This window comes from Cupressus sempervirens, chromosome 8 (genome assembly GCF_028749045.1).
Source record: "Cupressus sempervirens isolate cs-2001-9-10 chromosome 8, ASM2874904v1, whole genome shotgun sequence".
NCBI lineage: Eukaryota > Viridiplantae > Streptophyta > Pinopsida > Cupressales > Cupressaceae > Cupressus > Cupressus sempervirens.
Window position 1 is genome coordinate 580,403,681 of NC_143125.1, and position 26,372 is coordinate 580,430,052.

Consider the following 26,372-nt stretch of genomic DNA (forward strand, 5'->3'; position numbering starts at 1 on the left):
TGACTGCGATGTGAAGCTACAACATCCTAAGAAAGAAATGGATACACTTGAGATGATCTCAGATAATATACTTGAAAAGAGAACTAGAGGGAAGGAATATCTAGAGTATTTGGTTAAGTGGTAGAATAAATTGATTGAAGGTAGTAATTGAATTTCTTAGTCTAAGTTGGATTATTTTGTTTTGTCTTAGGTTGTTCAAATGCTCTAATGAGGAGCATCAATTCTTAATAATCTTGGGTGTTTGATGTAGGAGAATTTTGTGTTCATGGCAATCTTGCATCAACCAGACCAATTTTGCTCTTTTATATATTCTAATTCAAGTTAGTGAGACAATGTGTGTAGTTCATCAATCATGCATTCTAGTGTGTGTGATATAGGTATCTTATTTAGGACCTATCACAGATCATTATTCTATGATTGTGCATCATTCAAATGCTTACTTAATGATTTATCATGGTTCTACCCTCAAGTAGCATGTTCTTCATTAGTACTTGAGTATGAACTAGAATTTCATTGTGTGATGCATTGTTCATGGTTTGCAATGGTTGTTCCTTGTGGATTCATGGATCATGTATGAACCTTTAACTCAAATTTCACATCTCTGTGTTCTTGTTTTGTCAACAACTGATCTTGTCTCTAGGGCTTGTTCTATTTGTTGTAACAAGTTTTCCTGATATTGAGAAATTCAATTCTTTGAGCTGATTGAGAGTCATGGTTTCTTTAAATGTATTATAATGATGTAAGGGTAAAAGTACAAAGGTGTGTCACCTTTCAGGTTGACTTATCAGAATGACTAAATTTGAGTATTTCTAACAAAAAATCAATTTTGTTCAAACATATGATCAAGATAAATTAATTCTAGCCAGGTTATATATGGTCTCACACTTTTCTAATTGGAAATTTCTATTAAATGCATGTTTTATACTAGTTTGTGTCCAATTACTAAAGAAATAAAATTATTTTAGAAAAGTGGCGTTTCAATAACTCTAACTAGTTTTTATGATATTTTTAAAATAACATATAAACACCATTTTATAGGTCTCAGAGTCAAGAATATTCTCATATAGATTTTATAGTATTTTAATTAGATATAGTATATTGTAATTAAAAAATTCTACAAGCATGTATTTTAGCACTCGAAAATATGTTTATTTTGAGAAAGAAAAAAATATTAAATCATATAAAAAAATTTAAAAATTATATGATGTTCTAGAGGAGAGAGTCCTCTTCTAGTATGTATAAATCTTCTCTTGTTAGAATAGATTTGTTTTGAAATATCTGATGGGAGATGAAAACTATCGATTTTAGGTGAGTTGAAATTTGAATCATTATAAAAGAGAAAATATAGGTTGAAAGCCAATTTTTATTTGTGATTTTTCTAGCTATATATGTTATCTATAACATAGTCAAAGATTAAAGGGAAATAATTTAATTTCCATATAGTTTTTTGGTGGGAACTAGACCACTAATTTTCAGCATTTTTCAGTAGCTAAAAATTTATCTATAAAAATTAGGAACATATATCAATTCTTAAATTCCAAATAATTATTAAAAATTTGAATCCTAAACTTCATCCATTTCTATAGATTTCATTAGTTTACTTCATTTTGAAATTCAAAATAACAATACAAATTTTATGTCTTTGAAGGTAAATAGTTGTATTTTTGTTAGCCTTTTCCTTTACAAAAGGGTGACACAGGTTTGTTCTTTTACCCGTAAGAAAGCTATCAATTAAGAGAGGAGAAGAGTAGGGAGTCATATAGATGAATTGATAGACTAGAAGAGGGATCTAAGTTGGGTATTCTTCATTTGATCATAAGAAGGAAGGCCTTACAACTCAACATTTATGAAACCAAATTGATTTAATTATTTATCTTTAGCTAATAAAATTATTTCTTTGAACAATTGAATCCTTATTTTTTCCACTATGCTACTCATTGTTGCAAGGTTTAGAAATCTACATTGGGTATTCTATGTGCTTGAGCTATGTCATATGCCAACCAAACTTAGCATGCTCCATGATGAAAAATGAAAGTTGGCCAAAGTAGACCTTAGTGCTTCTTTATCACCTCACACAAAAGTAAGAGACCCTCTAAGATATAATCTAAAACATCATGCAGTCAAGGTTACATATGCAGGGATTATGGGCACCTGATATAGTTTGTATCAAACTTGTTCTAATAGCAATGGTTTGTGTTAACCTCACCTAGTTGTATTCTAACTAGTGTGTTTCATAAAAAATTGAAACTTTGAACAAACAAAAAATTACTTCACAAAACTTTGAGCAAAAAATATTTACTTCAGAATAGCCAATTAGCTAATTTCTTTGCTAGAAAGATTGTATCACATTATCTGTATCTACTTTGCTTGGCCAATGCTCTAGTTATTGTATGCTATTTTGCAAAGAGATGTTGCTATGAAAACACCATGTGATAGGTTTATAGATTGTTGGTTTTAATTTTATTCAACGGACCCTTTAAATGATGGCTAACATTGTTGTTGTTGTTGCAACATAAGAAGCATTAGTCTCTAGAAGCCCAAAGGATTAACTCCTAAGTAAATGTGGATCGACTTTGTCTTGGGATTTGGGACCCTTCTACCACCAAACATTCACCACCACCAAACATTCACCACCCTTGCGTGTTCAAATTCCTATGAGAGTACCCAACTTTCATTCTAGGATTTTTCAGCTTAGTTCCATTTACCTTATATTAGATCCTGTATTGATGTTATCGAATGCTGAAATTTTTTGTTGTTTTCAACTACAAATACAAAAAATTTGGAAAAAAATCACTAAATTTTCTGGTGATACTGAAAACAAAAATCATACATTTTTTCCAAATTTTCAACATTTGACCTTCATGATCTGTATAATTTGAAATTTGGAAAAAAATCACTACATTTTCCCAAGACGTTTAGCAGATCTTCCTGATCGGAGTAGAATAGTGCTCACAGCTAGAAATTTGGCCGTGGCAGATATGCTCAAAGACGCTGGCCTTGAACGTCGTGAGCATCGTGTGGATCTTTTACCCCGGCAAGAGGCAATCAAAATTTTGTTCAGAGACTCCAATCCTAATAAGCAGTAGGACGAAGAGGAGGAAAAAATCTTACAGACTTGTGCTGGGGTTCCTTTAGTCTTAGAGATAGTTGGTGCTCAATTGCACAAGCAGAATTACATAGTAGACAACTGTAGGCAAATAGTAGATGCCTTGGAGAAAGGAAAGGACATTAAGACAGAAAACCTGAGCCAGCGTCTAGTCCATTCTGTGTATACTGAGCTGGAAGCATCTACACAAGAAGCATTTCTAGACATTTGCTGTTTTTTTGCCAGCTGGAGCCGCCGCAATGTGGAGTACATTGTTGGAACCGACGAAGTAAAAACTCTGGAAGAGGCGGCTTTGCTCAAGTCCGAGAATGACAACGTGATTGTACATGATATCATCCAGGCAAAAGGATTGAACATGTCTGAATCCAATAGAATTATGAATATGGACTCCTGGCTCCAATTTGTTGGAGGCAGTAAGGTAAGTCTTTGGATTCGTATACTCGTACAGCTTTAAAAATGCAACTTTTAGTTATGTTGTTAATGAAATATTTCATCTTTTCAGGCGCTTGATCAAATCAAAGGAATACGGCTTGCCATGGAGGGGCCTGAATCTAAATCTGGCTACGAACTTGATGTGGAGCACATTATTTCAATGGAAAAATCGTTGAGAGTTCTTGACTTGGGTCGCCAAATAAACCTGTCTCGATCAAGCCAAAAAACACCCAAATTTAAAGAAGTGAAATTTCTCCGACTAGAAGGCGACGTCTCTGGTTTATGGTCTGTGACTCTAGAGTCCCGTGAACGGCCTGATCATTTAGCTGCCCTAAAAGTTTTGTTATTAGAAGAGTGGGACAAAATGCAGAACCTCTCTGAGCAGGTATGTGGACTCCGGCATTTGTGCAAATTATCAGTCTCTGGTGGTGTTTCTTTGACAAACCTGCCAGATTCGTTTGGACAATTAAGTTCCATGCAGGAGTTGATCTTAACAAGATGCGGGCAGTTGGAAGAATTGCCCTTAAGTTTTGGAGAGTTGCGTTCTTTAAAACATTTGACTCTTGCAGAGTGTGTAAACATAAAAGAGCTTCCTTCAAGCTTTGGAAAGTTAAGCTCGTTGGAGGTTTTGAATTTAGAAAGCTGCTGGAAATTGGAAGTTCTGCCTTCTAGCTTAGGGCAACTGCGTCGCTTAAAGAAGCTGACCCTGCAGTCATTGATAAAAGAATTGCCTTCTAACTTTGGGGAGCTTCGCGCTTTAGAAGAGTTGCAGTTGTGTGGTTGTGTGGACCTGAAGGAGTTGCCTGTTAGCTTTGGGGAGCTTGTGAATTTGACCCATTTAGATTTGAGTTATTGCATGAACTTGAAAACCTTGCCCTACAGCATAGGAGAGCTTCGCTCACTAACAGATCTTAACTTGATGGCTTGCTCTAAGCTGGAAAGTTTTCCCTCAAGCATTTGGGATCTTTCATCTCTAACCCAGATAGATTTAAGGAGCTGTAAAGGATTGAAAGATTTTTCACCTCCGACGCAAACAAATCCGGGGTTGGTCATTTGGCTTCCGACCAACTGACGCCCAAGGAGTCATCTTTTATTCAGATGTCCCTATAGTTCATGTCTTAATGTTTGTTTAATCATCTATCCTTATGGCAGAAATCTGTATGTGTATATGATGTCGGCCTCTCTTTCTTAATATATTTTTGTGCCTGTTTTTCCTCAACGGCTTCGCTGGACTTATTTGGATTGAAGAAAAATTCCATATTCTTGGGAGTTTTTTAATTATTATTAATCAATTTTTTTTTTTATTAATTAAAATATTAAAGTTATATATTCACAAAAAAAAGTCTGAGATACAACGATCACCCTGGAGCGGCAAAGTTGGAAAGCTAATAACTATTCATCAAAAAAAAAAAAACTACCTTCAGGCAGCTAAAGATGTGTCAACCGAGGGAGGTGGATCATGGTGGTCATCAAAATCACATACATTAGCGGGGTTGGCAGGTGGCTCAAGACCAGCCCACCCGTTATCAGCAACACTTTTTTATTTTTCTTCTCCCTCTACCTTGGGAGGCGAGATCGTCAAGTCTAGGCAGGGGAATGACCACTTTGGGTATCTACCAGAAGAAGGCCAACTAGAGGCAATAGGGGCAGCATGAGGAGCAATTAGGGACCACTCAGAACCCCACCACAGAGAAGCTAAGCAGCGACATCGATTGTCAAAACCACTGCTAGAGGAGGGATGGGGAGCCTGAGAGTGTGGCGTCCATGAGTGGCAAATAGAGGAGCTGTGATCCTGACAACAACCATGGAGTAGAGTTTGGTCCACGGAAGTGAAATCAAAGAGAACCTAGGCAACTGTACATGGCATGTTTCCTGGATGATTGAGCAACTTCTGCAGGAGGGCAACCTCAAGGGCTACCTTGTTGGTTTGTGCTTGTATCTACATCATTACATTGTTACACGTGCAAGCTTTAGTATACATAGAAACATATATATCTAAAAAGTTGTGAGTGAAAAGAACAACATTTATATCATTTCAAAGAATGAAAAGAATCTTCATCCTAAAAGGATGCCAAATGTAAGTATACTTGAAGGAGATTTGGAAGAGTCTCACAACAAGATCATATGCCAAGGAAATAGCTCTAGCCTAAAAGGCTTGAAAAAATCATGAATCAGGAGCCAATAATGTTGGGCTCTATGACAACCAAAAGATGTGCAGGAAAGACTCAAGTTGCCCACAAAAGGAACAACAAGGGTCGGGAATACCCAAGTGCTTGAGCCAAGGACCTAGAGGGAATCCCTCAAAAATGACACACCAAGCAAAGTGTGCAATCTTCGGCTCAATGATGACATTCCAAATAGTATTAAACCTTATCTCTAATTCTAATGTGAAGATTGGAGGTGTCAACATTGGTTGAGAGTAGCAACCTTATGCAAATGTGGCACCAACCAAATGTATGTTATTTTATTGAGAGAATCCATGGATCATGGTATAGTGTAGAGACTTGTTTCGTAAAGGGTTCCATAATATTAACGAGCTACTATTTATTATATTTTTTATATATAAAAAAGTCAATAATTTAATTGTTTTTATAAAAAAAAAATTAAGTTATAGTGGGGAGTTTAAAATCTCCATCATTCATTTCAAATAGTTAATATTGAATAGTTTAACTTGACCTTCCAAATGACATTTCCTAGGGTTTAACCCATGTGGACGTTAGAGAAGATGATTATTAAACTTGAGTGCTCTTTTCAATGTTAAACAAGTGCCACATAGTGGCTTGTATTTTCCATAAGTTACAATAGTTTAAGATTAAAAATTTAGTAGTTAGAGATGGGTGAATTGATAATAGTTCATCCTCAAATATCACTCGAGTGGTAAGATTCAAAATATATGAACTAATCAATTTCAAGAAAAATAATTTTTAAATGGCAAAAAGTAATCACTAATTAAATAAAAGTAATTTTATAGTAATATTAGTCAAATTGATGTTTTTATATAGTATTAAAAAATATATTTATGAAAATAATAAAACCTCTATGAAGTGTTGAATATATTTTCATCCTCAAATATCACTAGAGTAGTAAGATTCAAAATATATGAACTAATCAATTTTAAGAAAAATAATTTGATGATTTGAAATCTCACAAAATGGCAAAAAGTAATCACTAATTAAACAAAAGTAATTTTATAGTAATATTAGTCAAATTGATGTTTTTATATAGTATTAAAAAATATATTTATGAAAATAATAAAACCTCTATGAAGTGTTGAATATATGTGCATCCTCAAATATCACTAGAGTAGTAAGATTCAAAATATATGAACTAATCAATTTCAAGAAAAATAATTTGATGATTTCAAATCTCACAAAATGGTAAAAAGTAATCACTAATTAAACAAAAGTAATTTAATAGTAATATTAGTCAAATTGATGTTTTTATATAGTATTAAAAAACATATTTATGAAAATAATAAAACCTCTATGAAGTGTTGAATATATGTTCATCCTCAAATATCACTAGAGTAGTAAGATTCAAAATATATGAACTAATCAATTTCAAGAAAAATAATTTGATGATTTCAAATCTCACAAAATGGCAAAAAGTAATCACTAATTAGATAAAAATAATTTTGTAGTAAATTAGTCCAATTGATATTTTATATGGTATTAAAAAATATATTTATGAAAATAATAAAACCTCTATGAAGTGTTGAACATATATATATATATATATATATATATATATATATATATATATGTATGTATGTACATGTATATATATATATATGTACATGTATATATATATATATGTACATGTATATGTACATATATATATGTACATATATATGTACATATATATGTACATATATGTACATATATATATATATATATATATATATATACATATATGTACATATATATATATATATATATATATATGTGTGTACATATATATATATATATACATATATATATACACATATACATATATATATACATATATACATATACATATACATAGATAGGAAATGCTATAAAAAATGGCTAGCTCTAAGGTAGCAAGGAGGGTGTAAAATCAAAAATAGAATGTAGGAAAGAGTTTGAAGTGATGCCCGTATAGATGGAAAATGGAAGAGATAGAGATAGCATGTTCATAGTCAACATCCCTAGCTTAAAGAAAAGTTAATATGAAGACGAGCTTGAAATCCAATGGTTGTAGTGAATATTTTTCAAAAATATTTTTTTCAAAATAAACCATTGTTGTTCATTAATTAGACCAAATGAAAATATATGGTTCATCTATCTCCCCATTGACCATTATTTGATTTTTTTAAGGAGCTTTTTCTTTCTTTTATGTTAATTCTTGTATTTTTTTCTTATTTTTTCCTCTCATACTCAGCACAAATCTGAAAAATTTAGTTCACTTTATCTTTGTTTAAATATCCATATTATGTGTTTCATTTAGGAGTTGCTCAAGTTTTTTTTCCCATTCTTTAGTTCTAAATTTGCATGAATGATAAGATTATTTTGATCTCTTAATTTTTCTTTTGAAAAATGTAAGGTATGGAATTTAATTCATTATATAAATACTCTAAACAAATATATAATTCTAAACATAATAACTAGTTAAGAGGTTTAATAATTGGTATTGTAATTGTTAGGGTACTTTAAAATTTATTTAGAATAATGAGAGAATTAGTGATGCAAGAGCACCCACATAAAGATCTTTTATTGGATTTGTTCAAACCATTGTGGGGTTGGTTTTCCTATTCTGTAATGATCTAGAACATTCTGTAAGCTGTTTTGGCAAGATTTAGAGCATCCTATAAATCATTTTTGTGGGATGTTTCTTTGGTCGGTTTCCCTATTTTGTAATAATCTAGAATGTTCCATAGACCATCCTAGCAAGTATAAATAGAGTTTTTAGGTTTAGTTTTAGTCAAGTTTTTGGATACGAAGTTACAAGGAGAAGAAATCTGTAGGAGAACAAGTGTATATATTGTTCATTTAATGAATCAATTAGAAGAATATTGTTATCTATCTCTTTTTGGTGCTAGTTCCTTTTGTATTTGCTTTCGTTGAGTTTATCTCTGCATCATTTTTGGTATCAAAGCTCAACAAAAGGCCTAACAAAGGAAAAATGTGAGTTTGTGTTTTTTGTGACAGGTTGGGAAGAGAAACTATAGAGTGGCCACAAGACTAGGTTGAGTGGAGAGAACCCAGATAGGAGAAAATGGTCACAAGAGGATATTTACCTTATGATAAGAGGATACTTTTAGATGCATGGGTTTCATATTGTGATTTTAGAAAAAGAAAAGAGAGGAAGAGAAAAAATAAAAAGAGAGAGAGAGAAGAGGAAGCTAGAGTGAATCAAGAGATAGAAGAGAAAATGAGATTCCTAATGAGGGAACTTTAAAAAGGGGAAGAAAATTTAGTGAGACTAAAAGAGGAGTTGAAGAAAAATATGGAAAAAGAAAATAGTGATTTGGAGAAACAATCCATTGAGATTATAGAAGCTTGGAAAGATGGAATAGAGAACTTGGTTGCTAATGAAGAGAAGACTTGTCCATTGGAAGGACAAAATGAACAAATTGTTGCTGATATAAAAAGTTTGCAACAAATAGTTGTTGATGAACCTTATGATAAAAAGGTTCTTGAAGATAGGAAAGAGGTTGAAGTGGTAATTGTTGATGATCCTTGTGGTGAAAAGTTTCATAAAGATGGAAAAGAGATGGATGTGATGGTTCTTGATGGAACCAAGAGATGGCATTTGAAGTTAAGAAAGAAAGTGGTATGGCCTATCAAAAGGATAATAGTTGCAGCAAGGAAGAAGACTTATGATGAAACTAAGAGGATAGATAAGGATCAAATAGTGATGAATTTATCTCCAAGCATGGAGATATTGCAACATAAAGACATCGAAAAAAGGTTGCAAAGGTTCCTATAGTAAACCAAATTGATGAATTCATATGTGATGAGGTCCCATTTTCTTTTTCTAATCCATTTATTGTAGGTTTGCAAGAATTCTACTTGAATTCTTATGTGGAAGAGTTTTATGAAAATATGAAATTTTACTTGCGTACTTGGCAAGAGTACAAACAACAAATACCATGGAATTGGAAGACAAGAAAGAGGAAGGACAATCCAAGGGACTTGGATTCTATTGTCCCCGAGTGTATGGTGCAGAAGCACCCACATAAAGATCTTTTCTTGGGATTTGTTCTAAGCATTGTGGGGTTAGTTTTCCTATTCTATGATGATCTAAAACATTCGGTAAGTCGTTTTGGCAAGATCTAGAATATTCTATAAGCCATTTTGGTAGGAAGTCTCTTTGGTCGATTTTCCTATTTTGTAATAATCTAGAATTTTTGTAGACCATCCTAGCAAGTATAAATAGAGTTTTTAGGTTTAGGTTTAGTCAAGTTTTTGGATACGAAGTTACAAGGAGAAGAAATCTATAGGAGAACAAGTGTATAAACTATTCATTTGATGAATCAATTAGAAGAATATTGTTATCTATCTCTTTCTAGTGCTGGTTCTATTTGTTTTTGCTTATGTTGAGTTTATATCTACATCAATTAGTGATTATAGATATTTTATAATTATATTGATAAATTCCATCATGATGATTATGTATAAAGTCATTTGTAGAGAATTATATTAAATTACCAAATTACTAAAAAGTTGAAAACTAGATGAGCTTATTCTACCTTTTTAAACTAATTTCAATTTATTAAGATTTAAAAAATTATCATTCAAACTATGTATATATATTTAAATATTCTCCTATAAAAATATTTATAATTAAAAATCATTTTAAATTTATCATGTTTTACTATTATAATGAACAATATATTCTATTCTTTTGGTATTTTTATATATATTCATCCTCAAATGTTGTCTTATAATAAGGCTAGTGGTTCCTCAAAATCTGCTCCTATAACACCCAAAATATATGAATCGGTGAAATTAAAGTAAAATAATTTTCATGATTTTTAAAATTAAAAATCTTACATTTTAAACATTAGAAAAATAAAAACTTAAAATTGAAAAGAAAAATGCTTACATTACTAATTAAGAGTAAGTGATTGCAATAGTATTAGCGCAAATACAATAATATGATTTGAAGAAGGTTATGATAAACCATAAGAATTTTTTAGTATTTTTTGACTAAATACTATTGCAATAAGTTTTGTTAACTCCTTATTAAAATAAACTATATCAACTGATTACAATAAAATATATTTTTATTTTTAAAAAATTTAATGACTTTTGCAAAGTATATAGCTTAATGTTATAAATAAATAAATAATTTAATTATTTATACTCCATGCATTAGAACTATAAGATTTTTACCATATATTCCAATACTTATTTTCTTTCCATTTAAATCATGCCACTAAAAACTTTCGACCATTTTTATTGTAATAGCTAACTCATTATAATATATGACTATATCTTTTTTTAAACAATTATAAACACACTCCAAAATATAATTTAAAATATATAACTTGTAATAAACTATAAATTATATATATCACTAATTTCTAACCATATATTAATGTAAAAATACTCTTTCATAAATTTAAAAACTAAAAATAATGGCATCCAGTTTTAATTTCACAAAACTAATATAGTGAAGTGAAGTGTGGCAATATAGTTTATCTCCACATAAAAAACCTCTATTTAAAATCAAAATTTTCAAATATATAAACTGAAAAATTATATATGTAGCATAATTCCTAAACCATAATGTAATGTTAAAATATTCTTTCATAAGTACTAAAAATTAAAAAATAGTGTTTCGCAAGAAAATTATAGATTCTCTACTTTCTATATTTAAGTTTTAATTTATATTTTCTAATATTATTATTTTTTTATTTTTACAACTTCACGATATAATAAAGAATTCTAGAAGAATTTATTTTTCTTTAATATTTTTATTAAAATAAAATCATAGTTATAGAAAATGAAGATAAATACAATTTTAATTTTTTCTATAAATTTTTAAAAAAGATATTATAGAATTACATCAAATTATTTTAGTAATCAAATAATTTCTACTTTCAAATATAAATCATGTAATATCATATATTAATAAATAATATAAGCTATTTGATGAGAAAATACTTTTAAAAAATAAATGTGTAATCATTGAAGTTATGTTTCATAACATTTTATAAAATAGTTAAAATTATTTAAATTTTCTAAATAAAATAATTTATTAATTTGCATATAACTGCAATAGTTAAAATTGTTATAATTTTCTAAATAAAGCAATCTCTTAATATTACAACTATTATTGGAAAAATAAAGTAAATACATTAAAGAATGCTAGAGAAAATTTTATTATTATTTTTTTATTAAAATAAAATTTTAGTCATAGAAAATTAAAGTAAATATAATTTTAATTTTGTTATAACTTTTTTTTAAAAATATTGTAAAATTATATAAAATTATTTTATTAATCAAATAATTAAATAATATCTAATTTCAAAAATAAATTATATAATAACATATATTAATAAAAGTATAAGCTATTTGAAAAAAATGGCGGAAACTAGCCTATATTGCAAAAAAATTAGTCTTTATTGTGAAAGCAGACAACAATATGGATAACATATTCCAAACACATCTAGGGCAACAAAGAACACCCTAGACTTAGGAGCTAGGGAAAAACCTCATGGCAATCATAAAACTACACTATCGTTTGCAAAGTCTATGGTATGCAAGAATAGTTTCAAAGTACTTGTGAGGCTCCATGAAGAACACAACTCAAAATTGGGCAAAAAAGTGCAACAATCTCCCCAAATTTCCCTTCAAGCTAATGTAGAATCATCCCAAGACTTTAGGCCTATCAAATTTCTTACAAATGGAGTTACTCCTAAGTGTGGATGGAAAATAGTATGAAATTAAAAAAAAAAAAAAAGGGAAATAAAGTATCCAATAGATAGAAAATTGGAACCATACATCTTAAGGAAAAGCATAAATGTTAGAAATGCTTTAAAATAACTAAGAGGGGGGGAGTGAATTAGTTATTCAAGGTCCAAATGTCCAATTCAAATTTTTCATCAAGTAAAGTGAGCCTAATAAGTTGTTCATTCATCGAAAACATTCATATTCAGCAAGTTACTATAAATCAGCATGCAAGCATAACACATGAAAAGATCAACACATGACATAGAGATGTACATGAAAACCCAATTTGGGAAAAATGACCAGTAACATGCTACTCAATTCCCACTCTTCTGAAGTGATGCCCTATGAAAGGTTTGCCATGTTAAAGGCTACAACACACTATTAAATGTGACCTAGTTAAAGGATATAACCACCCTGTTAGAAGTGGACCTGGTTAGAGGATTTTAAAACATTCACTTGAAATGCCACCCTATTAAAGTATTTTAAAATGTTTGTTAAACCAACCTAAGTCCATAGGATTTTTACCTTAACTGACACAATTGCTAGAAAGTAACAATAAAGGCTTTTGACCTTATTACAACTTTACAACTTATCTTGTAGGTTTTAGATCACTTCTTTAGCTCATAACATTGCTTGGCTTTCAGTCTCTGCAACTCCTGACAGCTTGCCCTCTTTTCAAGCTTGGTCTCATTGAGTCTTCATGCTCAATGCACCAGTGCAATCTTCCTTTTGACCAATAATTGAAGCAAAGTCTATGTTCTCTGTTCTTCATTCTCCTTGGTGTCTTCTCCTTGATACCCTTCAACCACTTCACAATTTTTGGCACTCCAGCAACTCTTACTTCTTTGTCTGTGACTCCTTAAATAGAAGTCTAGAATTTCTTTTCCCACTTGATTCTTTCCTCCTTTAATTTTTGTTCGAATGGGTTAGGTAGGATTCATTGAATCTAACCCACATTTTGTTCCTTCTAGAAACATCATGAAGAATCCTCTTGAATTCACTCAAGAATGGTTTATATAGAATTTTATGCCACCAGCTCATCATCCTTATCCTCCAACTAGTTCATAGAATTCAAGGTAACAAACTTGTGATGTAGGCAAGGGGTGAATAACTAGGGCCAAAGGCTCACCCAGCTATCCAAACCACCCTGCAAGAGTTAACACAATAGAAGCAAACACAAGGTACAACAACCAAAGGAGGAAGAAGAATGAAATACTTTTATTGATTCTTCAAATATTCAACATACATGCCTAGCTATAAGGCCTTCTGGGTTATAGCCAATTACAAACACATTCACATCCAATGGTCCAATGGTAAATTTGCACATTCAGTTCTACTCTCTAATCCTCTTCCCAAAAACTTACCTAACTCCAAGCCTAAACAATCTATATATACTTTCCAAAATGACTTACAAATTATTCTAAAACATTACATAAGAGGAGGGTGACCCAAAAATAGTCTGGACACATCCCAAGAAAAGAACTTAACATAAATGTTGTGATAAAAAATAAATCCCACAAGTCGGCTCACAAAAATCACATCCAAATACTGTCATTCGGCATACACTAGCTAACTTGGCACATGAAGAGTCATTTGGCATACACTGGGTAACTCGGCACATGAAGGAGTGCTATAGTAACTCGACACCAACTATGTGCTACAGTAACTCGGCACATGAAGAGTGATATAGTAACTCGGCACCAACTAAGTGCTACAGTAACTCAGCACACGAAGAGTGCTATAGTAACTCGACACCAACTAAGTGCTACAGTAACTCGGCACCAACTTGCAAAATGAACAAAAATTGAGTAGGATAACAAGGCAACCTAGGATGCTCCTGCATCAACTTGTCAGCTTAGATTTGGTGAATCTTTAACTTTTCAATAATGCAGTCGCTTGGCACTATTGAAATTATGGTGCTCGGCACATACTATGTTACTTGGCATCAACTACATTTTACTAATAATCGGCACCTACTGTGGATTCACTCGGCATCCACTAAGTTTTTTTCATTTGCTCAGCTTGAAGAACTTTCTCAGCACTCACTGATGAACATAGTTTAAGCTTTGTAGTCAACCTTGTTCCAACTTATTCCTTCAATGTTTCTAAGTGTGGCCAACCTCTATATCTTCAAGTATGTTATCAATCCATCATTTAACCATTGTCTTAACTGATCTTTGCACTTCATGACAAAACCATAACTCAATCTTTCCCTTAGGTGCTTTTGTTACATCTTGTTGATTAAATCCTCTTCATCAATCAACTAAGTGATAGTACTTGGATCTTATAAGCAATTGTCATTCCAGCTGATAGCAGGATTGAAATCAATGACAAAACAATGATTGAAAGCATTCTTTTAACAATAATCTCCCTCTTTCAATCAATCTTCTTCTTACAATGATCTTTTCAATCAAATTTCCAACAATCTCCCTCTTTGGCATTGATGGCAAACCAAACTGATCAACCAAGCTAACAAAATGCTAACTAGGTTAAAATAGTTAATCAAATGCCAAAAAGATGACTGTATTCAACTATCAGCAACATAAACTAGCTTATGACTCCCTCTAAATTCTTTTGCTGATAAGTTGTCTTCCTCTTATTGATTCTTGTCTATACTGATTTTCTCCTTCTGAGCTGCTATTTCCCATTTTTTATAACTGAACATTCTTTTGCTTTACTAACTCCCTCTTACATTCTCTCCCTCTGAATGCATTGCTCATCTTCTATTATTCAGGTATATAACTACGTCTCTCTCTATCCATAAATTTGATCAATTTCTTCATTCTTCTCCCTCAATTTTCATTCTTCTCCTTCAACAGTCGATCAATTTTCTTCATTCTTCTCCCTCTTTGACAACAATGCCAAAGACATTGTTTCAGCATCTTAACATGAAAGTTTAGCATTTGTAGGTACTCCAATTTCTCCTTCTGTCACCTTAATTGTGACTAATTTGAAATTTCATCACTTTGATTACTTCAAGCATGATCCTAAAGTAATCATCCTCTACATCAATGTGTAATATTTCAACAATCAATTCATCTGATGCAAGGTAGTCTTGTTTTATCTTAACTAGCCTTGGCTAGGGGTATCACCCCTAAATTACCTCTAAGATACTAAAAAGCATCTTTAGGTAGTGCTTTTGTGAAGATGTCAGCAATCTATTCCTTTGAGCTAACATATTCCATCCTTACTTGCTAGTCTTCCACCAATTCTCTTACATAGTGATACTTGATTGCAATATGCTTTATTTTGGCATGCATTACAGGATTCTTTAATATGTTGATGGCACTTGTATTATCACAATAAAGTATCACAAGCTCATTTACCTCTTCTTTCATGCCTTGTAATAGATGTTTGATCCATACAATATTAGTGCAATTGATAGAAGTTGCAATATATTCAACCTCTACTGTTGACGGTGAGGTACAACTTTATTTTTTGCTGGTCCAAGTAATCAATCTTTTTCCCAAAAAAAATGCTCCTCCACTGGTGTTTTTTCTATCATCAATATTACCTCCCCAATCTACATCAGTGTAGGCTCTCAACTCAAAATTTTCACTTCTCTTATAGTATAAGCCAAAGTCATCAATTCCTTTTAGGTACCTCAGTATTCTCTTTACTGCCATCAGATGATTTTTCCTTGGATTTGCAAAAAATCTTGCTACTATTCCAATAGCTAATACAATGTCTAGTCTACTGTGTACAACATACTACAGCTTTCCAATCAATTATCTATACAATGTCTGATTCACTTCAGCTAACTCATCATTCTTTGATAACTTATGTCCTATTACCATTGGTATGCTGACTGGTTTTGAGTTTTCTAATCCAAATTTCTTGAGTATCTCCTTGATGTATTTTTATTGGGTCAAAAATATGGCATGCTTTAATTATGTACTTGCAATCCAACAAAGAATTTGATTTCTCCAAACATTGACATCTCAAAATCATGTTTCATTTGATCAGAAAAATATTTGCATAGAATATCTTTTCCTCCAAATATTATATCATCAACAAAGATTTCAAATATCAAGATGTCTTTATCTTTTTCTGCCTTGATATACAGGTTGTTGTTGTCATCTACTCTTTCAAATCCTATCTTCACAAGATATTTATGTAGTCTCTCATACCATGCTCTAGGTGCTTGCTTTAGACCATAGAGTTTTTTATGCAATTTGCAAACCATATCCTTGTTGCTATCATCAACAAATCTCTCTGATTGTTCTATGTAGACTTCTTCTTCCAGTATATCATTTAGAATAATAGACTTTACATCCATTTGGTAGACCTTGAAACCTTTGTAATCAGTGTATGCAAGTAGTGTTCTTACTCCTTCCATTCTTGCAATAGGGGAAAATGTTTCCCAATAGTCTAATCCTTCTTCTTGTGCATAGCCTTTGCAGACTAGTCTAACCTTGTTTCTTTTTATCTCACCATTCTCATCAAGTTTACTCTTCAAGACCCATTTGATACAAATTACATTCTTATCATCTAGTCTAGGAACTAGGGTCTAGGTTTTGTTCTTCTCAGTCAGATCTATCTCTTCTTCCATAGCTTTATGCCAGTTGTCATCTTGTAGTACATCTTTCACTATTTTGGGCTCAACTTTTCTCAACAGACATGATTCATTCCTTAGTTTGTTCCTTGTCATTGGTCTTGCATCCTTGTCACCAATTATTTGTTCTGTAGGGTGATGTCTTCTCACATACTTAGCTAGTCTTGGTTCTATCCTTCTTTCCATATTTGGTTCTTCAACTTTATAGTCATTTTTCTCTTCCCCTTCTTTTATTTCATCATCTCTTCCATGTGTACTAATTTTAGAATCAAAATGTGCATTTTCTTCATTTTGCAACTCAACTTCTGAATGCAACTCGGTATTCTTTGGTTGTGACTCGACCAATACTAAAAAAAATTGTTGATTCCCAACTTGTTGGCAGCTTCATCTTCAGTAGTCATTCCTTCATAGAAGTACACAAAGGATTTATAATCTTCTAGTTTCTTGGATTCATCAACTTGGACTTCTGCGTACTCATCAAAATTTACATTTGCACTCTCTACAATCTTATTAGTGTTAGTATTCAAACAGTTATATGCTTTGCTTCTAGTGGAGTATCCAAGGAATATGCGTTCATCACTTTTTGCATCAAACTTTCCATTTCTAGTGTCTTTAAGAATATATCACTTACAACCAAATACTTTGAAATGTTTTACATTAGGTGAATGACCATACCAAAGTTCAAAATGTGTTGCATTTGTACCTTTCTTAACTTGAACTCGATTCAGGGTGTAAAAAATTGTACTTACAGCTTCTCTCCAATACTTCAGAGCAAAAAATTTCTCCATCATCAATGTTATGGCACAGTCTATTACTAATCTATTCCTTCTTTCTACAATCCCATTCTAAGGGGGGTGTTCTTGGTGTTGATGTTTACCTTCTGATATTTTTATCATTGCAAAATATCTCAAACTCCTTTAATGTAAATTCTCATCCTCTGTCTAATCTTAAGCACTTTATATTTTTAACTATTTCCTTCTCAACCCTAGCCAAGTACCACTTAAACATTTGAAATGCATCAGATTTTTTCTTTAAGAACATGGCAATCATCATCCTGGAATAGTCATCTACAAATAGGATTATGTATCTATCTCCTAGGTAGTTTTACACTTCTATTGGCCCACATAAGTCAGTATGGACTAGTTCTAGTACTTCTTTGGAAGTGTAGGCTTTCCTTCTGAAGCTTGATCTGGTCATCTTTCCTAGTTGACATTATTTGCACATTGTGTTTTCAGGCTTCTTCAGTTTGGGCAAACCTCTGACTTTCTTCTTTTTGCTAATGCTAGCCAGATTGTCAAAGACATAGCCTTTTATGCCATAACCACACATCATCAAATTTAACAACAAGACAAGTTGCATCTTCCATATCTAGGTAAAATAGATCACTTCTAGTGTGTTCACCTTTTCCTATTAGATTTCCATTAGTGTCATAGATTTTGGAAATTTTGTTTCCAAATTCTACCTTGCAACCTACATTGCCTAACTGTGATACACTCAACAAATTGTAGTTCAATCCTTCAATACGATATGCATTATCACATGAAATTTTCTCTGTAATTGTAATTGAACCTTTTTCTTTGATTTGACATGGAGCATCTATTAGAATTCTTTAGAATAACTGAGAGGGGGGGGTGAATCAATTATCCAAGGTCCAAATGCCCTAATAATACTTTTTCACTACTTTTAATGAATCCATACACTTTTCATCCATCCAAACTTAGTTCAACCATATTAGCAAGCTACAGTAAATCAACATGCAGTAATAAAACATGCAAGATTAACACATGACACAATGATTTACGTGAAAACCCAATTTGGGAAAAACCACCAATAACATGCTACTTGATTCTCACTCTTCTAAAGTGATGCCCTGTTAAAGGCTTACAACACAGTGTTACATGTGACCTTGTTAGAGGATTTCACCAAACTGTTAGGAATGGGCCTGATCAAAGGACTTTAGAACATTCACTTGGAATGTCACCCTGTTAAAGGATTTACCTCATGGCTATTAAACCAACCTAAGTCCATAGGATTTAAACTAACTGTTACAATTGCTAGAGAGTAACAATAATGGAATGTTGATCTGATACAACTTACAACATACTTTGCATATTTCAGAGCACTCTTCAGTTCTATCTTTTTTCTTGGCTTTAATCACTTCAGCTCTGATAGCTTGTCTTCCTCTCAAGCTTCGTCTCCTTGAATCTTCTTACTCATCATGCCAATGCAATCATATCTGGGGTCTTCTTATCGAAATAGAGTAACTGTGCTCTCTTTCTCCTTAGCACCTCTTTCAGCACTTCATGCATTTATGCTCGACCACCTTCTCCTCTATTTGCTTCATGACCTTATGACTTCTTAAATAGAAATCTGGCTTACCTTTGTCGCTCGATACTCCCTTTCCAACTTTAGGGTTTCAAATGGATTAGGTAGGATACAATGTATATACCCTATATCTTGCTCTTATCTAGAAACTTCATCTAGACTCCAGTTGTAATCTCCAAAAAATGTTCTACATGGTGTTCTGTGCCACCAACTCATCATTCTTATCTTCCATTTAATTCATAGATTTTTAGATAACAACCTTGTCGGCTTGAATCTAGTGAATCTTCAATTTTCAAAATAATGCAGCAACTCGACATTATTGATTTACTGATGCTCGGCATCTCTATGTTACTTGGCACTATTGGTTTTCTGATGCTAGGCATCTGTTTCTGCTCGGCACTTGTATCTGCTCGGCACTTGATTTTAGTCGGCACTTGAAGTTCACTCGGCATCTGAAGTTCACTCGACATCTAAAGTTTACTCGGCACTTGAAGTTTACTCGGCACTTGAAGTTCACTCGACATTTGAAGTTCACCCGCTTAGCTTTAACTAGGAATCTGTTCGGCACCTACTAGCTTGCTCGGCTCCCTCTCTCTAATGAACTTTAGTTAGGCTTTACAGATGTCTTAGCTAAAACCTTACATTTTTGATATGTTTCAATGTGCCTATTCTCTGTGTCTGTCATCAATACACTTTTTCATCAATGGCTTCGCTAATCCTTCTTCTTCATTTCAACATCATAACTTCAACCTTTCTCTAGGTGTTCTAGTTACAGCTTATTGATTGCCTCCTCCTTGTCAATCAACCAATTGATAGTATTTGGATCACTAAAGCAATTGTCATTCTTGCAAGTAGAAAGTTTGACATCAATGACAAAACAATGATTGAGAACATTCTTTATCAATTCCATATGATTATTTCAACAATTTTCCTCATGATCTTTTTAATCATTTCCAACAATCTCCCTCTTTGGCATTGATGGCAAAACCAAACTGATCAATTGATCAATTGAGTTACCACCAAGATTGTATATGTTGTCTGCTATTGTGTGCTACTTTTCCTGGCTGCTACATCTTTACTACTGATCTCATATATATCTTTTAGTTTCTTCATTAATCTCCCTCTTTCATATATATCTCCCTCTTGCTTTGTATTGATCAGGTTTCTGCATATTTCTCCCTCTTTGACATAAATGCCAAAGATGTAGCATCTTTATCATGCAAAATATAAGCTTTGGCTTCTTGATGTCTTCTCCCTCTGTCACCATGCTTATAACTGATTTGGAGTTTCTGCTCTTGCTGTCATCCTCTGCATCATTCTATTGATATTTCAATGATTTGTTCCTGTTGATGCAGGGCAGCATCATTGTTGCTTTAAACTACTTGAGTTAGGGGTATTACCCCCAACTTGCCTCTAAGATATTCATAAGTGTCCTTGGGCAATGGTTTAGTGAAGATATCTATAGTTTGTTCCTTTGTGTGAATGTATTCCAACTTCACTTGTTTGTCTTCTACAAGCTCTCTGACATAATGATACTTGATTGCAATTTATGTTTGGTTTTTGCATGCAAAACTGAATTTTTGGATATGTTTATAGCACTTGTATTATCACAATACAATATCACAGGTTTTGTTACCTCTTCTTTCATTCCTCTTAATAGATGTGTGACCCACACAATGTTTATGCAATTGACTGCAGCTGCTACATATTCTGATTCTGCAGTGGACTAGGATGTGCATGTTTGTTTCTTGCTAGTCCAATTAACTAGCCTTTTACATAAAAATAATGCACCTCCACTTATGCTTTTTCTGTCATCAATGTTGCCTCTCCAATCTGCATCTATATATGCATTGAGTTCAAACTTTCCATTCTTTTTGTAGTATAGACCAAAGTTATCAGTTCCTTTAAGATATCTCATTATTCTTTTTATTGCTATGAGATGATTTTCTTTGGGATTAGCAGAGAATCTAGCCACTATTCCAACTGCTAATGCTATGTCTAGTCTGCTATGTACAACATATTGTAGTTTTTCAATCATGTATCTGTATATTGTTTGATTGACTTCAGTTGATTCATCATTTTTCGATAGCTTATTTTTTGTCGCCATTGGTGTGCTGACTGGTTTGGACTCCTCCAATCCAAAAATTTTGTGTATTTCTTTGATATACTTTGATTGTGTCACAAATATACCATATTTTAGTTGATGTACTTGCAATCCAACAAAAAATTTGATCTCTCCAAACATAGACATTTCAAACTCATGTTTCATTTTGTCAGCAAAGCCTTTGCAAAGCACTTCCTTTCCTCCAAACACTATGTCATCCACAAAGTTTTTAGATACAATAATATCCTTACCTTCTTCTGCTTTGATGTACATGTTTCTATTATCATCTGTTCTTTCAAATCCTATTTGCACTAGATACTTGTGAAGTCTCTCATACCATGCTCTAGGTGCTTGTTTCAGACCATAGAGTGCTTTATGTAATTTACAAACCATATCCCTATTGTTCTCATTAACAAATCCTTCTGGTTGTTCAATGTAGACTTCTTCTTCTAGTATACCATTCAGAAAAGCAGACTTTACATCCATCTGATAAACTTTGAAATCTTTATATGCAGCATATGCAAGTAAAGTTCTTACTCCTTCCATTCTAACAACGGGGGCAAATGTTTCCCCATAGTCTAGTCCTTCTTCTTGAGCATAACCCTTGTATACTAGTCTAGCTTTGTTTCTAGTAATCTCACCATTCTCATCTAGCTTGTTCTTGAATACCCACTTGGTGCTAATCACATTTTTGTCAACTGGTCTGGGAACTAAACTCCAGGTTTTGTTTTTCTTTATTTGATCAATCTCTTTTTCCATAGCTTTATACCAGTCATCATCTTGTAATGCACCATATACTATTTTAGGTTCAGATTTGCTAATCAAACATGATTCATGTCTCAGTCTGTTCCTTATCATTGGTCTTGCACTTTTGTCACCAATTATCTGTTTAGCAGGGTGATGTCTTTTTACATATTTGGATAATCTTGGTTCTATCCTTGTTTCCATGTTTGATCTTTCTGATTTAGGGTCACTATGTACGAAGTTGTCAGGTTGTTCTTCATCTATTTCATGTGTACTAACTTCTAAGTCAGATTATGCATTTCCCTCATTCTGCAACTCGGCCTCTGAATGCAACTCGACGTTCACTGGTTGTGACTGGGCTGAAACTGAAATTTGTTGTTGAGTTTTAATTTGATTGAAAAGCATTCCTTCATAAGAATACACAAAGGTTCTATATTCATACATTCTCTTTGGTTCTTCAACTTGGACTTCTGTATGCTCATTAAAGTTTACATTTGCACTTTCCACAATTTTGTTAGTGTTAGTATTCAAACACTTGTATGCCTTACTTCTAGTGGAGTAACCAAGAAATATGCCTTCATCACTTTTTGCATCAAATTTTCCATTTCTAGCATCTTAAGGATAAAGCACTTGCAACCAAACACTTTGAAATGTTTTACATTGGGTGAGTGACCATACCATAATTCAAAAGGTGTTGTATTTTTACCTTTCTTGACTTTTACTCAGTTCAGTGTATGAATAGCTACACTTATAGCTTCTCTCCAGTATTTTAGAGCAATAGTCTTTTTCATCATTAATGTTCTGGCACAGTCAATCACAGATCTATTTCTTCTTTCAGCAATTCCATTTTGTATGGGAGTTGTAGGAGCTGACATTTGTCTTTTGATTCCTTTATCATTACAAAATATCTTGAATTCTTTTGATGTGAATTCACCACCTCTGTCTGATCTCAGGCATTTCAAGCTTTTTCCTGTTTCTTTTTCAACTCTAGCCACATACCACTTAAACATTTGAAAGGCATCAGATTTTTGTCTTAAGAACATAACAGTCATCATTCTGGAATAGTCATCAACAAACAACATTATGTATTTATCTCCTCTATAGCTTTGTACTTCCATTGGACCACATAAGTCAGTATGAACTAACTCAAGTACTTCTTTAGATGTATAGTTTTTGCTTTTGAAACTTGACTTTGTCATCTTTCCTAGCTGACATTGTTTGCACATGGTATTATCAGGCTTCTTCAATTTTGGTAAACCTTTGACTTTCTTCATTTTACTAATATTGACCAGATTGTCAAAGTTGACATGACATAGCCTTTTGTGCCATAACCATTCATCATCAAATTTTGCAACAAAACAAGAGACATCATCCATATCAAGGTAAAACAGATTACTTCTTGTTTGATCTCCTTTACCTATCAGTTTACCATCAGTATCATAGATTTTTACAGTTTTGTTTCCAAACTCTACTTTGCATCCTATATTGCCTAACTATGAGACACTTAGCAAATTGTAGTTTAATCCTTCAACATAGTATGCATTATCACATGAAATTTTTTTTGTAAGCTTAATAGAACCTTTTTCTTTTATTTGACATGGAGCATCATTACCAAATCTAACACTATTTCCATCATACTAAGTAAAGTTAACAAACTTACTTTTGTCTCATGTCATGTGATGTGAGCATCCATTGTCTATGATCCATCTATCATTCTTGTTCATACATGTTACCCATTTTGTAGGCTCTTCTTCATCAAATTGGTCTTTCAAGGCTACATAAACAGCTTCATCATCATTATCATCAGAATTTTCTTCAACAATATAACACTTCTTGCCTTTGTCTTTGTAATCTCTCTTATTGTCTTCTCTTCCATATTTGTATTTTTTGCCTTCCTTGTAATCCCTTTTCTATGTACATCTGGCAGCAATATGACCTACTTCATTGCAATGAAAACAAATGATAGGCATCTTACCTTTGAATTTTTCTTTACCTCTGTGAAATCTTCTAGCAAGTAGTGCTTCCAATTGTTCCACATCTTCCTCATCAGTGCTACTATTACTGGATACGTATTTCATCTTTCTTCCTTTTTTTTATTTTAACTGTTTATCATCTTTTAGTGATAGCTTGGCCTTGAAAGAAAATTCAACATTCTCAAGTTTGTAGTTGTCAAAGTTAGATAACTTAAATGCAGTGAGTCTACCCACTATACCTTCAAAACTTAGATTGTTTCCTGGTACACATCTTAGTTCTTGTATTGCAGATGCTCTAATACCATAGATAGGGAGAAAGGTTCTTAAGAACTTACTATTAATAGTATCTTCATCCAATTGACCATTCAAACATCTTATTGCACTTACCACTTCCTTTATTCTTTCACGATACTGAGCAACATTCTCATTTTCCTCCATTTTCATATCATCAAACTTTCCTCAATGGCTTTCTCTTTTTGCTCTTTGGACATTCTAATCTCCTCCATAGATGTCTAATAGGGCTTTCCACATTTTGAATGCAGTGTCACATCCTTTGATATCATCAAAATTAGCATAGTTGAGTGCAGAGGCAATTTCTAGCATTGTCTGATTGTGTTCCTTTTTTTTTTCCATATCTTCTACAGTAAGAGTACCAATTGGATCAACATGTTCAGTAATAATTGAATTTTGGGCATAATCTCCTATGGATCTAAGATGTAGCTTCATCAAACTTTTCCATGCAACAAAGTTGTCTTTGTTGAGCTTGGGGACTTCTCTCTTAGACATTTTGATATTTCTTGCTTATAGTCCCTTTAAATTGAAACAACAGTTTGGCTCTGATACCAATTATTAGAATTCTTTAGAATAACTGAGAGGGGGGGGGGGGGGGGGGTGAATCACTTATCCAAGGTCGAAATGCCCTAATAATGCTTTTTCACTACTTTTAATGAATCCATACACTTTTCATCCATCCAAACTTAGTTCAACCATATTAGCAAGTTACAGTAAATCAACATGTAGTAATAAAACATGCAAGATTAACACATGACATAATGATTTACGTGAAAACCCAATTTGGGAAATACCACCAGTACCATGCTACTTGATTCTCACTCTTCTAAAGTGATGCCCTGTTAAAAGCCTGCCATGTTAAAGGCTTACAAAACACTGTTAAATGTGACCTTGTTAGAGGATTTCACCAAACTATTAGGAATGGGCCTGATCAAAGGACTTTAGAACATTCACTTGGAATGTCACCCTGTTAAAGGATTTACCTCATGGCTATTAAACCAACCTAAGTCCATAAGATTTAAACTAACTGTTACAATTGCTAGAGAGTAACAATAATGGAATGTTGATCTGATACAACTTACAACATACTTTGTAGATTTCATATCACTCTTCAGTTCTATCCTTTTGCTTGGCTTTAATCACTTCAGCTCTGACAGCTTGTCTTCCTCTCAAGCTTCATCTCCTTAAGTCTTCTTACTCATCATGCCAATGCAATCATATATGGGGTCTTCTTATCGAAACAGAGTAACTGTGCTCTCTTTCTCCTTAGCACCTCCTTCAGCACTTCATGCATTTATGCTCGACCACCTTCTCCTCTATTTGCTTCATGACCTTATGACTTCTTAAATAGAAATATGGTTTGCCTTTGCCACTTGATTCTCCCTTTCCAACTTTAGGGTTTCAAATGGATTAGGTAGGATACAATGTATCTACCCTATATCTTGCTCTTATCTAGAAACTTCATCTAGACTCCAGTTGTAATCTCCAAAAAAAATTCTACATGGTGTTCTGTGCCACCAACTCATCATTCTTATCTTCCATTTAATTCACAGATTTCTAGATAACAACCTTGTTGGCTTGGATCTAGTGAATCTTAGATTTTCAAAATAATGCAGCAACTCGGCATTATCGATTTAGTGATGCTCGACATCTTTGTGTTACTCGCACTATTGGTTTTCTGATGCTCAACATCTATTTTTTCTCAGCACTTGTATTTGCTCGGCACTTGATTTTACTTGGCACCTGAAGTTCACTCGACATCTGAAGTTCACTCGGCATCTAAAGTTTACTCGACACTTGAAGTTTACTCGGCACTTGAAGTTCACTCGGCACTTGAATTTCACTCGGCATCTCAAGTTCACTCGCTTGACTTTAACTAGGAATTTGTTTGGCACCTACTAGCTTGCTCGGCTCCCTC